We start from the raw sequence: 18,444 nt of genomic DNA on the forward strand, positions 1-18,444 counted from the left end.
ACCAATTAACTACCGAATAACATAGAACTCTCTGGAAAGCAACCAAATATGAGAAATAAGGGGAGGGGAGGGCTGTAGCCAATGGTATGGCACAGATTTATGTATTTTTCACAGCCTTATGAATGCTCAAGGCTTTTGGGCTGTGGCAGCATCAAACCAATGGACCTTTGGGTCCACTTGATCCCTCTGACCCTGGCTTTGGTCATGGTTCACCACAACAACAGGCAACCCCCCATCACCTCTCACTTGCGAAAGGGAAGAGAACTCATCAACACAAATTAATTTGACAGTAACCTTGAGAGAGTGCGGGGAATTCTTTGGCTTGCCTAATGGCTACAGAGGGACTTTTTGCACTGGGATTTCATATAATCTAACTGCTATTTAAACAAAAAATAATCTTTTAGAGCCTGCAACTACCTTGGACTGAGTCCCCTTGCAATTACAAAAGTGACTGTGTTTGAGTAGCTGGCTTTCTCCTTCACTGCTCTGCTTCTTTCCACTCTGGTGACTTCTACAGGGAAATCATCCTTTGGACATCACGAGTAGATGCTCCAGGCATTATTGGGTTGTCCAAAGCTCAGTATCTCAGCCTTGCTGCTAGTACTAGTCAGGGCAGAAGAGAATTGAACTGTTGCAAAGAAGGGCAGTTGTTTAGACACCTTTGAGAATCCTTATGCACACTGGAAAAGTCTCTTCCTATTAGCACTCATAACTAGGAATCACTTAACCTTTGACTGTATAACAGAGCCAAATTCCATGATATATTGGGTTGCCACGGTAGAAATAATTAAGGAAGACAGTGCAGGAAATAATAATTTACACTGGCATGTCTGGAATCCCAAGTTCTCAGCATGTTCTACAACTGTTAATGAAAAATAGGCAAAAGAGAATGGGCTATGTGATTAATGTTACAGTCCTTCCCTGTGCAGAAATGTCATGGAGGGAGGGCAAAACTGACAGAAGGGGGAATGCCTGGGGTAACAGAATGCACCTCTCTCCTTGCTTAGTTTCATTTTAAAAAGGTATGGGGCTGTTATAATTTCATGCAAGCTTGCAAAGTTGACTGTCCTTATAAAAAGAGCAATTACACACACACTTCAAGCACGGAGCAGCACAATAATTAAATGAGTAATTACCTTCCCACTTTTAAGCTGTCATGCAATTAAACTTAATTAAACATTCTCTATACTTCACTAATCTTATACAAACAGAAGAAGGTAAGAAGGGTGTGGCAAAGAAAGGGCATTTGGCAGAAGGTTGAGCCTATTATTCTGTCTATAATAAAAAATAACACTGTACAGTCAGCACTAGGTTCTCATGTGATTGCCTTGTTCCTGGCCAGAATATAACCTGGTCTGAGCTGGAATATGAGCAATACACTGAGGAAATTCCATACAGTTTAAATTTGTGTCACATTCTTCTCTGTAACATTGCAAAATGCTCTTCAAAAGAAACAAGTTCAAGGAAAGAGAAATGCTGGCATTTTAGAGCAGAGGGAGTAAAGAATTCTGTACAGAAAAGCTGCTCCAAATGTATAACAAAATCTTTAACGCAAACACAAGTCCAAGGTTTCTCTTTTCCCCAGCAGAGGAACTGTTGGAGAGACACAATAGAGGAAGGACCAAGAAAAGACATGGGAATTTTGTTGACAAGGAGACAAGACAGCTGTGGTGCAAGAACAATTGTGATCTTGCTCCCATCCTGGTCTGAAATACAAATAAGCTTTGTAGAGGCACAGCCCACATATTTCTGCTAATTATTTATTCCTTCCCAGAAAGCTACTGTCTCTAGCTGCATGTTATTATGTCAAATGACAAAACTAAGACAAAAAAATTCATCCTCTCAAGTAACAAGAATTGTGTCTTCCACCACTCCCTGAGGCAAAGGCAAGAGTAGGCAGCAAAACATCTAAAAGCAAAACCTGACCACGCTCTGTAAATATAAATTTTAATTCCAGGCGTCCTCAGATTTTGGCCCACCCCCACAACCCACATGTGTGCACACACCTTTCTGCTCCTTTTCTTTGCTACTGAGTCCTGATTCCAAGTGCCACAGAAACAATTTGTGCACATCTCATCAGAACGTAGCTGGGAAAGCCAATTTTGCCATTTTCTACCCTCATTTCTTCCAGCATCCAGAGCAGTTCCACAGAACTGAAACCTGCCATTAATATTAGCAGAGGGGTCTTAACATAGTTTGAGACTATCAGCACGATGTTGGGACAAAGACAGGAAGCTTGAAGATAAGGTGTTATTATTAAAACGATGGGGGGAAACCCAATAAGAACATGTAGTGGTTTGGTTCGAAATATCCATTACTTACTTATTTCCCTTCTATGAGATAAGAATTAGGAGAAAGCAAAACAGGTTCAAACTTAAACGGTTGCGATACAAAGAAAGAGTTTTATTACTAATAAAATTAAAAGTAGAAAGAAATAACAAGAAATTAGAGTAAACCCACTCCCCCTTCCAGCACTTTCCTCCTTTTACCCAACTCATCCAAAGGATAACAGAACATGGGATGTTAGTCAGTGTTGCAGTTCTTGAAAAGCATCTTTCTTATGCTTAAGGAAAAAGAATGGTTTTCTTCTGCTTTACATGGTTCCCAAACTGCCACCAACAGCAGATCTGCCCGGAAAGAAACAATCTGCTGTGGTGTAAAACATCTCTCCCATGAAAAATCTTACAGTTCCTTCACACTGCAAAACATGGGCCATCACATGGGGTTATTAATCTTTTTAAGGATGAGTTATTTTGGCCTGCACACAAAGGCTTTCTTCGCACCAAGTCTCTAAAAGCCTCTCACTGCTTCTATATAGCCTGGTACAGGCACTCTTCACAATCTTCACGGGCCACACGTGAATTCTCCATCCCCCCATGTTCTTCAAATGGATTAAAGAGACAAACAGTTTGTGATATTACAGTTCCTTACCACGGACTGCAAGAAGTTTTTTAAGCTACGCGCCAGAATCGCGGCACTGCCCTCTTTTCTCCCGTCGCCATGCTCAGCTCCGTCCCACGTGACTCACTTCTCTTTCTCTCTGACTCTGAAGCCGCCATGTTGAAGAGTGTTCTTGTTCAGGCTTTACGGTAGAGAAAGCCTCTCTCCCTTTGTGCTGCTGGCTGCACGGTGTCCTCTTCAGTTCAGCGTGAAGTGTGCTGGCTGCAGACAGGAGGCTGCGGTGGCTCCCGTGGGCTCCGTGTGGCGAGGAGAGGGACCCGTCGGTCCCAGGAAGCCGCGCTGGCTGGGTTTAGCTGTGTGGCAGTCCATGGCTGGTTTGAGCTGTGTGGCAGTCCATGCCTGGTTTTAGCCGTGTGACAGTCCATGGCTGGTTTGAGCTGTGTGGCAGTCCATGGCTGGTTTGAGCTCTGTGGCAGTCCATGGCTGGTGTGAGTTGTGTGGCAGTCCATGGCTGGGTTTAGCTGTGTGGCAGTCCATGGCTGGGTTTAGCTGTGCGGCAGTCCATGGCTGGGTTTAGCCGTGCGGCAGTCCATGGCTGGGTTTAGCTGTGTGGCAGTCCATGGCTGGGTTGAGCCGTGCGGCAGTCCATGGCTGGGTTTAGCTGTGTGGCAGTCCATGGCTGGGTTGAGCCGTGCGGCAGTCCATGGCTGGGTTGAGCTGTGTGGCAGTCCATGACTGGGTTGAGCTGTGTGGCAGTCCATGGCTGGATTTAGCTCTGTGGCAGTCCATGGCTGGGTTTAACTGTGTGACAGTCCATGGCTGGGTTTAGCTGTGTGGCAGTCCATGGCTGGGTTTAGCTGTGTGACAGTCCATGGCGGGGTTTAGCTGTGTGACAGTCCATGGCTGGGTTTAGCTGTGTGGCAGTCCCTGGCTGGGTTTCGCTGTGTGGCAGTCCATGGCTGGTTTAGCTGTGAGCAGTCCATGGCTGGTTTGAGCTGTGTGGCAGTCCATGGCTGGTGTGAGTTGTGTGGCAGTCCATGGCTGGGTTTAGCCGTGTGGCAGTCCATGGCTGGGTTTAGCTGTGTGGCAGTCCATGGCTGGGTTTAGCTGTGTGACAGTCCATGGCTGGGTTTAGCTGTGTGGCAGTCCCTGGCTGGGTTTCGCTGTGTGGCAGTCCATGGCTGGTTTAGCTGTGAGCAGTCCATGGCTGGTTTGAGCTGTGTGGCAGTCCATGGCTGGTGTGAGTTGTGTGGCAGTCCATGGCTGGGTTTAGCTGTGTGGCAGTCCATGGCTGGGTTTAGCTCTGTGGCAGTCCATGGCTGGGTTTAGCTGTGAGCAGTCCATGGCTGGTTTGAGCTGTGAGCAGTCCATGGCTGGTTTAGCTGTGTGGCAGTCCATGGCTGGGTTTAGCTGTGCAGCAGTCCATGGCTGGTTTGAGCTGTGAGCAGTCCATGGCTGGTTTGAGCTGTGAGCAGTCCATGGCTGGTTTGAGCTGTGTGACAGTCCATGGCTGGGTTTAGCTGTGTGGCAGTCCATGGCTGGGTTTAGCTGTGTGCCAGTCCATGGCTGGTTTAGCTGTGAGCAGTCCATGGCTGGTTTAGCCGTGTGGCAGTCCATGGCTGGGTTTAGCTGTGTGGCAGTCCCTGGCTGGGTTTCGCTGTGTGGCAGTCCATGGCTGGTTTAGCTGTGAGCAGTCCATGGCTGGTTTGAGCTGTGTGGCAGTCCATGGCTGGTGTGAGTTGTGTGGCAGTCCATGGCTGGGTTTAGCCGTGTGGCAGTCCATGGCTGGGTTTAGCTGTGTGGCAGTCCATGGCTGGGTTTAGCTCTGTGGCAGTCCATGGCTGGGTTTAGCTGTGTGGCAGTCCATGGCTGGTTTGAGCTGTGTGGCAGTCCATGGCTGGTTTAGCTGTGTGGCAGTCCATGGCTGGTTTAGCCGTGTGGCAGTCCATGGCTGGGTTGAGCTGTGAGCAGTCCATGGCTGGTTTGAGCTGTGAGCAGTCCATGGCTGGTTTGAGCTGTGTGGCAGTCCATGGCTGGTTTAGCTGTGTGGCAGTCCATGGCTGGTTTGAGCTGTGAGCAGTCCATGGCTGGTTTGAGCTGTGAGCAGTCCATGGCTGGTTTAGCTGTGTGACAGTCCATGGCTGGTTTAGCTGTGTGGCAGTCCATGGCTGGGTTTAGCTGTGCAGCAGTCCATGGCTGGTTTGAGCTGTGAGCAGTCCATGGCTGGTTTGAGCTGTGAGCAGTCCATGGCTGGTTTGAGCTGTGTGACAGTCCATGGCTGGGTTTAGCTGTGTGGCAGTCCATGGCTGGGTTTAGCTGTGTGCCAGTCCATGGCTGGTTTAGCTGTGAGCAGTCCATGGCTGGTTTAGCCGTGTGGCAGTCCATGGCTGGGTTTAGCCGTGTGGCAGTCCATGGCTGGGTTTAGCTGTGTGGCAGTCCATGGCTGGGTTTAGCTGTGTGACAGTCCATGGCTGGGTTTAGCTGTGTGGCAGTCCATGGCTGGGTTTAGCCGTGTGGCAGTCCTTGGCTGGTTTAGCTGTGTGGCAGTCCATGGCTGGTTTAGCTGTGGCAGTCCATGGCTGGTTTAGCTGTGTGACAGTCCATGGCTGGTTTGAGCTGTGTGGCAGTCCATGGCTGGGTTTAGCTCTGTGGCAGTCCATGGCTGGGTTGAGCTGTGTGACAGTCCATGGCTGGGTTTAGCTGTGTGGCAGTCCATGGCTGGTTTGAGCTGTGTGGCAGTCCATGGCTGGGTTTAGCTCTGTGGCAGTCCATGGCTGGGTTGAGCTGTGTGGCAGTCCATGGCTGGGTTTGAGCTGTGTGGCAGTCCATGGCTGGGTTGAGCTGTGTGGCAGTCCATGGCTGGGTTGAGCTGTGTGGCAGTCCATGGCTGGGTTTGAGCTGTGTGGCAGTCCATGGCTGGTTTAGCTGTGTGACAGTCCATGGCTGGTTTGAGCTGTGTGGCAGTCCATGGCTGGGTTTAGCTGTGTGGCAGTCCATGGCTGGGTTTAGCTGTGTGGCAGTCCATGGCTGGTTTAGCTGTGTGGCAGTCCATGGCTGGTTTGAGCAGTGCATGGCTGGGTTTAGCTGTGTGGCAGTCCATGGCTGGGTTTAGCTGTGTGGCAGTCCATGGCTGGTTTAGCTGTGTGACAGTCCATGGCTGGTTTGAGCTGTGTGGCAGTCCATGGCTGGGTTTAGCTCTGTGGCAGTCCATGGCTGGGTTTAGCTGTGTGGCAGTCCATGGCTGGGTTTAGCTGTGTGGCAGTCCTTGGCTGGTTTAGCTGTGTGGCAGTCCATGGCTGGTTTAGCTGTGGCAGTCCATGGCTGGTTTAGCTGTGTGACAGTCCATGGCTGGTTTGAGCTGTGTGGCAGTCCATGGCTGGGTTTAGCTCTGTGGCAGTCCATGGCTGGGTTTAGCTGTGTGGCAGTCCATGGCTGGTTTAGCTGTGTGGCAGTCCATGGCTGGTTTGAGCAGTGCATGGCTGGGTTTAGCTGTGTGGCAGTCCATGGCTGGGTTTAGCTGTGTGGCAGTCCATGGCTGGTTTAGCTGTGTGACAGTCCATGGCTGGTTTGAGCTGTGTGGCAGTCCATGGCTGGGTTTAGCTCTGTGGCAGTCCATGGCTGGGTTTAGCTGTGTGGCAGTCCATGGCTGGGTTTAGCTGTGTGGCAGTCCTTGGCTGGTTTAGCTGTGTGGCAGTCCATGGCTGGTTTAGCTGTGGCAGTCCATGGCTGGTTTAGCTGTGTGACAGTCCATGGCTGGTTTGAGCTGTGTGGCAGTCCATGGCTGGGTTTAGCTCTGTGGCAGTCCATGGCTGGGTTTAGCTGCCTGCAGCTCGGGGACAGTTCCCCCAGCAGCGACCCAGGGTCCGTGCCATGGCGTTGGGAAAGGGGGCAGGGAAGGACCAGGGCCCAAAGACCCCCCCACCTTCCAGCAGTCAAGCTCAAACGAAAGGCAATTCCCGCCTTTCCACGCGGTTTAAACATGGAAATTGTGGGAAGCGTCATTAATCTAAAAGACTGTCCATCAACTCAGGTTCAACCCACTACACAATACTGATCAGCTTTCCAAAACACTGCTTGTGTCGGAGTGCTGAGAAACCTGAAAAATGGGTGAGAATCACCATACTATATACCCGGCCCTGCTGCCCCATATTATTTATTTACCATTGTCTGGTGATAAACTGCAGCTGTGCTTAAAATGGGTCAAGAAAAGTTTTATGTTTGGTTCTCATTCCAACTCCCACAGCAAGTAAAACATCACAGGTTGATAAAGTCTAAAACACAAATTGTCCAACACACAGTGCTGTATCAGCTACTGAGAAGAAATGAACTCTATTCCAGCTGAAGCCAGGATGGATGCATTTCTCTCTGGAAGACAACACTGCTTCTTATACATCATAGGCCAAAACAAGTAAATGAACATGCTGAAAATATTGGAAGTGCAGCATTTAGGAGAAGATTGCTACAGACAGTCCATGTTAGCTTGCAGACAAGCCTGACAGGCCAGGGAACACTGCTTTTGGCTGTTTTGCCCCTGCTGTCAGCCCTCTGTTCCACCAGGGGTGGGCAGGGCCATGCAGCCCCTGCCAGGCACACAGTGGCAGGGCCAGTGCTCCAGCTCTCTTGCTCCATGGCTGATTTAGAAGCTGAGGACTCTGAATCCAGTCCCAGCTACCTCACAGCTGCAGGGAGCCTTCAGGAGAGCCAGCCTCAGCTGTTTAACCCGACCTGACAAGTTCCAAAGGATGATTTATTTCCTGTCTGGGACATGATATCATTTTGTTAATGGCCTGGAAGTCAACAGTCCTCTATATCTGACAATGAGTAAGTGCTCTGTGATTTGAATTCAAAATTGGCGTCATAGAAACCATATTAAAGTTATGGTTTCTGCCTTATGATCCATTTCCCCACCCATACCAACATGTCCAAAAATGAAATTCCAACAGACCAGAGCTCGTTCACAACTAATATATCCTTTTTTTCTTTGATTTAGGCTCTGGTTTGGAATTGTTGATTTCCACTTTTTTTCCCCTCCTGCTTGTTTTGTTTCCACCTCTTTCTGTTAGATTTGGTAGTATTACCTCAAGTCCTGCTGCTTTCTGGCACGGATGCAGCACAGCTCCTTCCAGCCCCAAGAGTGAGACTGTCACCTGCTACTGAGGAACTTTGTTCAGAGGCACAACTTCCATGTTACCTTCACTACGGGAACAAAGAAAACAGTCATCTGAAACTAATTTCCCTAAAGGAATGCTCAAGGCAGTGCTGTGGGACAGCAACATGAACTAACCCACACCATCCCCCTCTGCTTGTCATGCCCAGCCCAGGTTAGTTTCAGCAGATCCAGAAAGCTTGTGAGAGACATTGTTTCTGTGCCACAATTTTCTTTTTGCATGGTTCCACGGTGGTCCTGACATATTTCACTGCATATCTGCAAATATCAGAAACCTTCCCTCTCCTCCTGGATTTACAGCATGCAGTAAGTGAGGCCCAGGCAGCACAGGGTTGTGTTTAATGCTGGGGGAGCTGCCTCAGGGATGTGTTTAACTGTGGGGGGTGATTGTCTCTTGCTGGTAGGGGCTAAAAATATGGTTGGATTTGTTATTTGCTGGGTTTCAAGGAGCACTTTGATTTATATCAGCAAAACTTGTAATATCACTGAAATACTTATGGAATGAACAGTTGGAGCCTGCTCACACCAGACTCAGCAGCAGGCCTTGCTTTCTGCACTGGCTATTCCCTCAGGATTGCTCGGAGGGCACAAGCAGGCTTCATTAAAGATACGTGATTTTTTCAACTGGGCTTTCACATTACTTCTTCAAAAGGCACAGGAACTCTCAGATTTAGAAGCAAAAAATATAGAAAAAGTAAGTGCAGGAGGAATCCAGACCTCCTCAATGCAGGGTGCTCTAAGGTCAGGTTAGTCAGCTGAGCTTGCTCTTAGGATAACCTATTTCAGTATTTCACCACTGTCATGACCAATTTTTCTTCCCTGATAACTAATGAGAATTTCCCTTGCTGTAATTTGTCTCTGATGCCTTTCTTTCTTTCCTTAAACAGCTCCAGGAAGATGTTGGTTCTGTCCTTTGTACACTCTCCCTGCCATTACATTGCAAAATGATCTTTTCACAGTTGAGCCCATAGCAAGGCAGACTGAAAGAACCCACAGTGCCACTTCCATCTTTAGGGCGTGGCTGCCATCCCATCACCATCTTGCCTCTCATGTATCTCCTTTCCACTGCACACGTAGGCAAGGCCTGGTCCTTTTGACAGCGCAGACAACCTCAGGTCTAACCAGCAGAGCTACAACAATACATGACCTACCTTACATTGCAAAAACATTGTGATTTCACAATTAATAACTGCATTAAACATTAAGTGAGAAAATAGACAGTCGTGGACATGCCCTGCTAGAAACAGCCTCCCTGCCACAGTAACAAGTAGAAAAACAGAGCAATAAAGACCCCTTCTGGCTTCACTCTGGTGCAGTGACAAGTGTATTAGCTGTTCTCACAATCTTTGTTATTGCAATAATAAATACGGACCTGAAAATAAGAAAGAAAAAGAAATCCACTTGGCTCAGAGACTACTTCTTGGCAATCAATACACTCTGAATAACCTACAAAATTGTGGTCTAGAAGAGGTAGTCAAGTCTCACTGTCCATCTTCCTTTAAGCACCGGTGTTCATAATGGCCCCTCATTTAGAAGTGTTCATTTCCATCACTGCTGGAGCTCAGCTCCATTCTCTTTCCCCAAAAAAGAAGAAAGAGTGAACAGACTGAGGCAGCCTTTGACTACGCACTTTCACTTACCAGGCAGCTCTTAACCTTGCCTCTCTGAAGTCTCCTCTAAGCTGATTTGCAAAGATCCAGGGGTACAGAAAATGGGGCAAAACCTGCAGAATTACTCGGAGACTTGCTAATAGAGTTCAGTAAGGAGCAAAAAAGCTTCACAGATCTCTTTTTTTTTTTTTTTAACCTGGTAAATTGGTATAGGGAAGAGTTCTTTCTATGCAAGTCAGTGTAACCGGATCGTGGACTCTCATTCTTCAAGCCTGACTCAGGATATTAGGACAGAAAAGCACATACCCCAGAATATTTCAGAATAAAACCCAGGGAGATTTACCTTTTATAAACATGCATCCAGAAGTCTTTTGTTGGAGAAAGTGTTGTTTCTGTGGAGAAAAAATGACCCCTACCTCCAGGATGTGCTCACTATCAAAACAAGGAGATGCAAATGTCTAAAACAGTCAGCACTGTCAGCACCACAGATTAAGATGTGCACTAAACCTTCACACAAACCATGAGACAAGGCTTGTGAATGCTGTTTCATACTGCCTAGAAACAGTGCTCTCTGGTTTTATATATTGTGCTTCTAACTTCTTCAGAGTGCTTTCCTGTACAACACATTAGGCTGTAAGAGATTCAAACATGCTGAGGGTCGCTCCCTTCCACACTGTCACATGGCACGTGAACCTTCAGCTCCACAAGCTCACATCTTCTGGGGCACTCCTTCCAATCCTTCAGAGATAGCTCTGGGTGCAGATTTCTCATCTCTTTTGGCAGTACCTCCCACACAGTCCCATTACCAAAGCTGTGAAAGCAGCTTTAAACTCCCACACAAAGCTCTCCAGCAAACCCAGAACTGCCCTGCAGAGCTCCTCACCAGGATCATCACCCTGCAGCAGGAGTCAGAAAGCCAACCTCAGGCACAGAGCAGGCTCACAGCCAGAAGTACCTCACAAAGCACAGAGGCTGGATGTGTGTTAGATGTCCACGTGTCCATGGGAGCAGAAAGCTGCTGCAAGGAAGGCACAACAAAGAAATGCTGGAGAGTCAGCTCAAGGCAAGGAAAGAGAATATTTTTAGAAGCTTCCAACAAAAGCTGCAGACAAACAGAACTCCCTTGTGCCTCCTGTGGCCGCTGGGATGTTAAGTGACTGTTCTCTCCCCCTTCTGAAGGAGTGTGGGCGTCTGTGGACAACGAGTGCTCATTAACATCGATTCATTAACTTAGAATTAAGGGCATTGTTTATCACAGCAGCATAAATGCCACAGACTGAGAGACGCTGTGCATTAGGCAGCAATTTCACTGATCAGAAAGATAGGTTTAAACTGCGAACAGCTGTCCATGAAGGGATTGGCACAGGTGATAGATCAGTATGTGGACCCAGGCCTCGTGCAGCAAAACACATTCATCAGTGACCCAGGCTCAGTTCAGAACCACTTAAGGTAGGAATCTCAAGGTGGCAAGTTGGGTGTGTCGCAGTCCTAATCCTCTAAAGCAGCTAATCCACAGTTAAGATTTAAATTCAAGGGAATGGTCCAAAATGCTGCTAAGGCTTTTATGGAGTTGGCAGCTTTTCACAATCTAAAACTAATCAGCAAGCCTGCATCCCTGAGCATAATTTGGTCAATTTGGTTTGTGGAAACAAAACGCGGGGAAAGTAGGGAGCGCTGGCTGAGGGCTGGTGAAACACATCTGGAAAAGGAAAAGTAGACCCATGCATCTGAAGCCATTCTCAGTGCTGTCAGCCCTGAGACTCAGTTCAGACATGCCAACAGCATGCTAAAAGCATGAAACTGCTAAAAGCACAGAAACAGGTACCTCCCAGACTGGAGAACAACCAATCTGTGCCATAGTCAGTACCTTGAGCCAAATGCAGGACTAGAAGCAGATGGGCAAATGGGAAACATATGTATACACAGTTCACACAGAGTAAGGTACACCCAGTTGTTCCACAGAGTGATGCAGTGAGAGTGGCAGAGTTGTAAAGCCCCATCTTCTTGTTTGGTTGGATGCTCAGCTCTGAGTCCCTCAAGGTGAATAGCAATTTCTTCTTGTGAATGAAAGAGCATATCATCAGCTTGCTGTTAAGGGGTGATTAACAGAATATTGAAATTAACATTTCTCCTTCTGACCCTTTAACCTTTTTCAGTTATATTACTTTGACACAGCATTAAATCTCTATCTTATTTGTACCCACCATCAAGCTTGTAAAAGCTAAAACCAGCAGCAACACATTTTATCTTTGAAGGAATGTGCATGGTTGAAAGACTAAAGAAAGCTGCTATCTCCTGTCTTATCATTCTTTATACAAGTTCTCTTTATGATTTCAAAATGGCAAGAAATATGCAATGAAATTCAGTGATAAAATATCTGAAAATGTCTGAAATACTGGTAGTAACTAAAGTGCTTCAGCATTCTCCTCCTTTAAATATCCTCATCTGTGAGGGGATATAACATCTTACTTCCACTGAATTCTGTGAAGTCCATGAACAAAACAAACAGAACACATAAAAATAACACCAAATAAAATGGAATAAGCTTTGAGCAGTTGTTTTCATTCCAGGACAGAGAAGAATAATAAAATCAAACAGAGACTTCACTGGAAGTAGCCAAGTATTCAAAATCCAAAAGGAAATCATTGAGTAGCTTTTGGAGATAGGAAGGTCACACAGTGTCAATCACAATATTTGACCTGCCAATACACTGAGCACTGATGACTCCTACACAAACTGAAAAGATTCATAATATCAACGAGAGGGAGAATTCTTTAAACACTTACTAGCACTTTTCAAGCTGCTTTCATTACCTTACATCGATAAGTACACCTCGAACAGGCTTGAATTAGTTATACTACAATTAAGATGTCAAAAGCAGGCTCTGAAATGGGCATCTATTAACTCTTTCAATAGTCTAATTAGGACTGCAAAACAAGGAGTACATCACAAGGCAATACACATTTCAGCCAGCTGGCCCAAATTGAGATAACATTGCTACTTGTAAAAACCTTGAAGAGAAATTCCATAGGAAGATTGGAATTTGAAGGCAATTCTTTTAAAAAACACTTAGCAAATTAAAATACTTAAAGACATAAATCCTTCACTAAAGCCATCTGTCTTACTTGACCCTTTCACATAAATTCCTAGGGAATTTGTTCAAGTGCTTCTGCAATCAAGTCACTCCACGCTAATAAGGTACAGATTTAGCCTGTAAATATTCCTCCAGTAGAAAAGTTGTTTTCCAGCTTACACCACAAAACAGCCTCTCTGCCATTCATTCAGCAGCTGAGGTTTTTCCAGCTCACTTCATATTTGGCTAAGACACTTTCCAGTTAGAAAACTGAAAGCAAGTCCATATTGAGTTGTTTTCAAAAGGTTGTACTTGCTAGAACCACGCCTACCTGGATAAACTTGTGTTGTGCATTCTCTTCCCACAGCAGTCAGGGCAAGTTTGGTACTTTGAGCAGCACGATGACTGATGGCCCTGCTGATATATCAGTGCCACAGAGGCTTAAGGAAAGGCTCAGCAGACAGGCAGCTTGTGTACTAAACACAGTCACCATTGCTCCTGCGGCGCACAGGGACAACCTCGGAACACCACTAACCTGGAATTTAACTTCCTTTGACTTTCTCAGGTTTTCAAGTTCAGGATTTAACTGCTTGGCTCCACTAGGAACAGCAGGACGTGAGCAGTTAAAACCCCTAAAAAGGCTTTGAAAGCTACTCGCTAAATGTTCAGGTGTCTCTCTGCAAGTCAGCAGGTGGCAGGAGGGAGGGCAGGCTGAGGAATGAGGGAGCAGTTAGAGTAGGAAAGGGGACAGGAGGAATATATGAGCTGAGTTTGGCTGTTGTGAAACGAGCAGCTCTAAAAAGACATTGAGGAAGAGTCTGCCAGCTCCCCTTCGTGCCTCATTACACCGGGTACTGTTCTTCTGCGGAGCTTCCCAGATGTGGGAAAAGTTACTGAGGCTTCTGAAGCAGCAGTTTGTTCTGTTCTTCCAAGACAGTTTGATTTGGGCTTTTGCAGTTTGGCTTGGGCTTTTTGCCCATTGCATCCTGCATTTTGACACTGAGCCTGTAAAACTGCCTCAGCAGCTTCCAGGGCAGGGTGGAGCCTCCAAGCATCTCTGGCAGGAGGATCAGCAGCTGGAAGCCCTGCAATGCGTGTCATGGCTCAGGCCATCCTGTGAGCTGGTTCTCAGGACCACTTAGAGCAAGGAGGATGGATGCCTTCCAATAGAACACTTCTGAAATCCCAGAGTGGTGACACGTCATTTCAGTGAGGTAATTATCTCAGATACAGACAAGTCTGTCCACTTGCATGAAATACCAACATTCTTCCTCTCACTGCCCTGGAGCCTGATTTGTCTCTGGCCAGTACAGATCAATTATTTTCTTAACCTAGTTGTAAATCAATTCTCCTGATGGATGCAGGCTTCTGGGGGCTGGGAACAATGCTGTAAAATTTGCATTGAAGTACAAATTCAGGTGGTTGTTGCAGCAGCAGGTTCCTAGAAAGATCACAGCAGAAACCCCATTGTGGCCACTCCTGCTGAGAGGGTTGGTTACTCTCTCAGTTGTTTAAGGACTGCTGGGAAGGCCAGGAATGATTCCCAGCACAGGAGCCGTTGGAACCTGCAAGCTATGGCTCCTACAAATACAGGGAATTTGTTTGTCTCTGTTGCAAAAAGGGAAGAAAACCACCAAAATATGCAAAATTAGGCATAAGTTTCATGGTTATTTTACAGCAGAAAAATTCTTTTGGGTGGTTTTTTACAGTGATTTCTAAAGATTCTTGGCTCCATTCAGAGTCACATATATGTACCCCTTTTTGAATACAAATGCAGTTTATTTTAATTATTATTTTAGTAGCTTTTCTTATTGCTAAAGGAAATATACATGTATTTAAAACAAGGATTCCCTCCCACAACATTCATACATATATGTTCTTATACCATCAGAGTTGCTGTCTCAGATACTTACAGGTAAAATGAAATGTCTGGGATAGTTAAAATCCTTAATGAGTTCCGGTTTTTTCCCCTGGTCAGACAGGGAGAGTATGACAAGCCTCACTGGCTATTCACAGGGCCAGGTACAGCTGTGACCCAAGAAAGCTGTAAAAGAAAACCAGCTACTTGGCTGAGTAAATCTTCACCATCAGAGCAGAGCTCAAATTGACAGGTTCCAGTTGATTTCCCTCCCCAGTCCCCATTAATTACAAGCTTTTTTAATTACTACATGCATGCGAGGGGTGGAAACAACAAGATTTAATTACCAGGCTCCCACCAAGAGTGACCCAGCTTGGCCATTGCAGCAGGAGCTCTCAGAAAATGCTGTTCAATGACACAGCAGTGTCATCCTGTGGCACTCAACCCGGGAAAGCAGCTGCTGGTGGAAGCAGAGAGGTCTTTCTGCCTGTTCCTCTTCCTGCTCAAGCAGGGGGTTGGCACAGCTGGTCACCCCACAGCTGGAGTGCTGCTGATGGCAAGGAAAATCCTTGCAACTTTCCTGATGGGCAATGTCCATATTGATGCTCTCTCCCCCAGTTCTCAGATTTCTCTTCTTCTAACTCCCCAAAAGGTAGGGTAGGAAGTTCAAATGTTCCAGGAGTCTGCTGTTCCCCTCCTGAAACACGCCCATGGTTGGTGTCTAAAGTGGAGTTGGGCAAGACCAGACATCCTGATGGGAGCTCAGCAGCCTGGAAGCAGTTACACCTGGGAGGGGGCAGACAGGAACCCACACATCCCAGGCCCCAGCCCTTTCACTACAGGAGATCATGCCCAGAGCCCTGAAGAAGAATGAATATCCCTGGTGGGTCCAGCTGCTGCCCTGACTCAAAACAGCCTAAAAGTGTTAAATAGTGGAGGAGAGGGACCATCTAAGTCCACATCAAACACAGCAAGGCATGCAGAAAACAGAAACAACGCAAACAATTGTATTTTCACCTTTAGAGCATGCACGTGCACAGCCTGCACTCTGCAACACCAGCCAGCAGTAACAACCTCCCAGCAAAAGGCAGGGGATAGGATGGATTGAAACAGGGACCCAGCACTGCTCAGCCCCTCTGGACAGTGCCTCCAGTCCAGCTGCAGTTGTGTTGAGAAAACCCTGCTCTGCAAGGGTTCAAAGTGAGCCTCAGATAGCAGCTTTATGGGTCTCAAACTGCAGCGTGGTAAACAGTGTGTACAGAAGCCACCACAGTCTATCAGGAAGGATATTAAGACCTTCTGGTAAAGGAACTCCAGCAAACACTTAGTCAGCCTGAATTTATGATCTGATCCTTCAATTCTTGGCTCCAGAAGTGACTCACCCTTGGCTCCTTCATACAAGCTGTGCTCAGTCCTGAGTTTGGCTTCTGGAAAAGACAGATGAGAACTTAGCTGAGCACCAGCTCAAAACTCTCAGTTGCTGTTTTACTTAACTGTTTTCTATTAATTCTTTCTTGAAAAAAGAAAAAAAAAAGTGTTAGCTTCCTGCATGAGCTAGGAGAAGAACCAGCAATAAAGGCTGATAAAAGAATAATTTAGAGCTGTGAACTCAAATCAATAAATAAATTGGAGATCTGTTCAGTCACCACCTCCCAGAGCCGAGGAGAATTAAAAACCAATTAAAAATTACACATCTGCCTCCAAATCAGTCAAATGGAAAGTGAAGGACAATTATAGGGCAGTGATTGTCAAGAGAAAGTGGATCTTCCTGGACCACCTTTTATGGCTGATCATATAGCAATTAACTTACAAATAAAGTAACCCAAAATCACTGCAGTATAAACCAGTGGTTCCAGTTTTAGAAAGCAACAGACTCTTATTGATCAGCTCAGCACAGTTTGCATTTGATTCATGAAACCATGCCTCAGGTTGCCAAGAACAGAGTTGCTCCTTAATTAATAATAATGAGCACCAGCTCAGAAGCCTCACACTCATCAGACCCCAAAGGGGCACCAGCTGAAGCAGGAATCTCAGCAGGCAACTTTTATCCAGCCAGAAGCAGAAGCACAGAGATTAGTAAGAGACGGTGTTTACAAAAGATGCATCTTTGTATCTTTGATGTTCTTTCAAAATGTCTCTAGCACTGCCAAAAATAACATCTTTTTGGGCTTTAGCAAAGCACCACAGCTCATGAACCTGCCCGGAAGTGGCTGCATCCCTAATTTTCACAGCCATAACTCATTAATAAGCTATCAAAGAGCAGTGAGCAAGCTCATTGTACCTGAGAAATAAAATGCATTTTTTTTCCTGTGGCAGAACCTTCTGGAAAGGAGGAAAAAACTGAGGCCATTCATGACTCATTAGCATGATGCAAAAGCATTTACTCACAAATAAAGACAGAAAGCCCACTGAATGCTCATGTTAGGCAGGAATCATTCCACTTTGGTGCAGGACACCCAGCATCAGCTATTTGCATAGAGCAGATCACTTGCTTGCAGAATTAAATCCACTAAAGCACAAGTGGTGATGCCAGGTCAGAATTTTGTCCCCAGCTTCATCCTCAGGAATACACCAGCTAATCTCCAAATCTACCACCAAGTCTGACATTCAGCAATCTGCTTGGCTCAAAGTTCTGGCACCCAAAGAGGGAAAAGGAGCATCTTGTAGTCAGGGCACTCATGTCATTGAGCTCCTCGAGAGCCCATAAGGTGCTGTTCAGCTGGAAGTGAAACAAATGGAAATGTCACCTGAATGACCGATGCTGTGCAAGGTAAATAGAGACTGAACTGGCTTCCATGGAGTATCTGAGGCACCAAGACAAGAAAAGGTAAACCATTTCCTTTTTTAAAACTGAGCAACTATTTTCTTCAATCCCCTTATTTAGGGGGAAAAGGTAACAGGCCTTTCAAAGTGCCAAGAAACCCTCTGTACCTTTCAAACCCCTCATGAATTACACCCACGTACCATAACACACATCACTAATCCTTTCCTTGAATCTGGTCCAACACCAGGTGCTCCAGCTGCAATGTTTTAGCTAAAAGCCTCTGCACCTCAAGACCAAAGGGCTACAGCACCTCTTCCAGAAACTGCCCCAGCAGCTGGTTATTCACAGCCTTTTCTGCAGTGCAGTGCAGGGAGCTCTCCCCACTCTCCCAAGCACCCAGAGAGACCCCTGGCTCCTGCCCCTGGGAGTGCCCTGTGTCACACATGTGAAATGGCCAACGAGGAGGGAGTTGGGGGCTGTCACCCACTGGTATGATGCCTAACAATGGCAATTCCCCTTCCAGAAACCTCCCGAGATGTGGATCTTTGCACCAGAGCAGTGCTGCCTTGACCTGGCTGCAGTGTGCAGTTCCCTCCTGGTCTAACAGGGATCACAGAAATCTCAGGGCTGCCTTCACCAAGCCACAGCCTCTGCAAAGCATCAGCCCCAGACCACAAAACATGCCAGAGAAGCACAAAATTAAGAGAGACCCTGGGCTGAGGGAGTGAGTTTCCTTAATCCCTGGCACTGGTACTGCTGGCCACGTTGAGCATCACGAGATTCATCGGGTCAGTCATGACAGGTGGTCACTGTGATCACCAGAGAGCCAAGGCACCAGTGTGCACCCAACCTGAACGTAACAACTGCTGAACAGGCAAGTAACAAAGTCTGAGGGACATCCAACACGGGCAAGTGTCCAGAGATTTCCATGTACCTTCCATCATGGCAGGAAGGCACCTTAGTGTTGTGCAGGTAAAAACCCAAACAAAACAATAAAAGAACCCAAGGAACCCCAAAAAACCAACCATGAAGACCATGTCAGAATAAATGGTCCATCCTGGGAAATGGTCT

At 46.6% G+C, this 18,444-nt stretch overlaps 1 long non-coding RNA gene across 1 annotated transcript in view; it reads right to left on the bottom strand.

The window, feature by feature from the left end:
* The window catches only part of LOC116447615, a 102,390-nt gene extending 90,645 nt beyond the window's left edge, over positions 1-11,745 (bottom strand). The window contains exon 1 of the long non-coding RNA XR_004241612.1: positions 10,022-11,745. This is a non-coding gene — a long non-coding RNA (uncharacterized LOC116447615). The remainder of the gene's footprint in view (positions 1-10,021) is intronic.
* Between the last annotated feature and the right edge of the window lie 6,699 nt (positions 11,746-18,444).

The sequence above is a fragment of the Corvus moneduloides genome, chromosome 8 (assembly GCF_009650955.1).
Source record: "Corvus moneduloides isolate bCorMon1 chromosome 8, bCorMon1.pri, whole genome shotgun sequence".
NCBI lineage: Eukaryota > Metazoa > Chordata > Aves > Passeriformes > Corvidae > Corvus > Corvus moneduloides.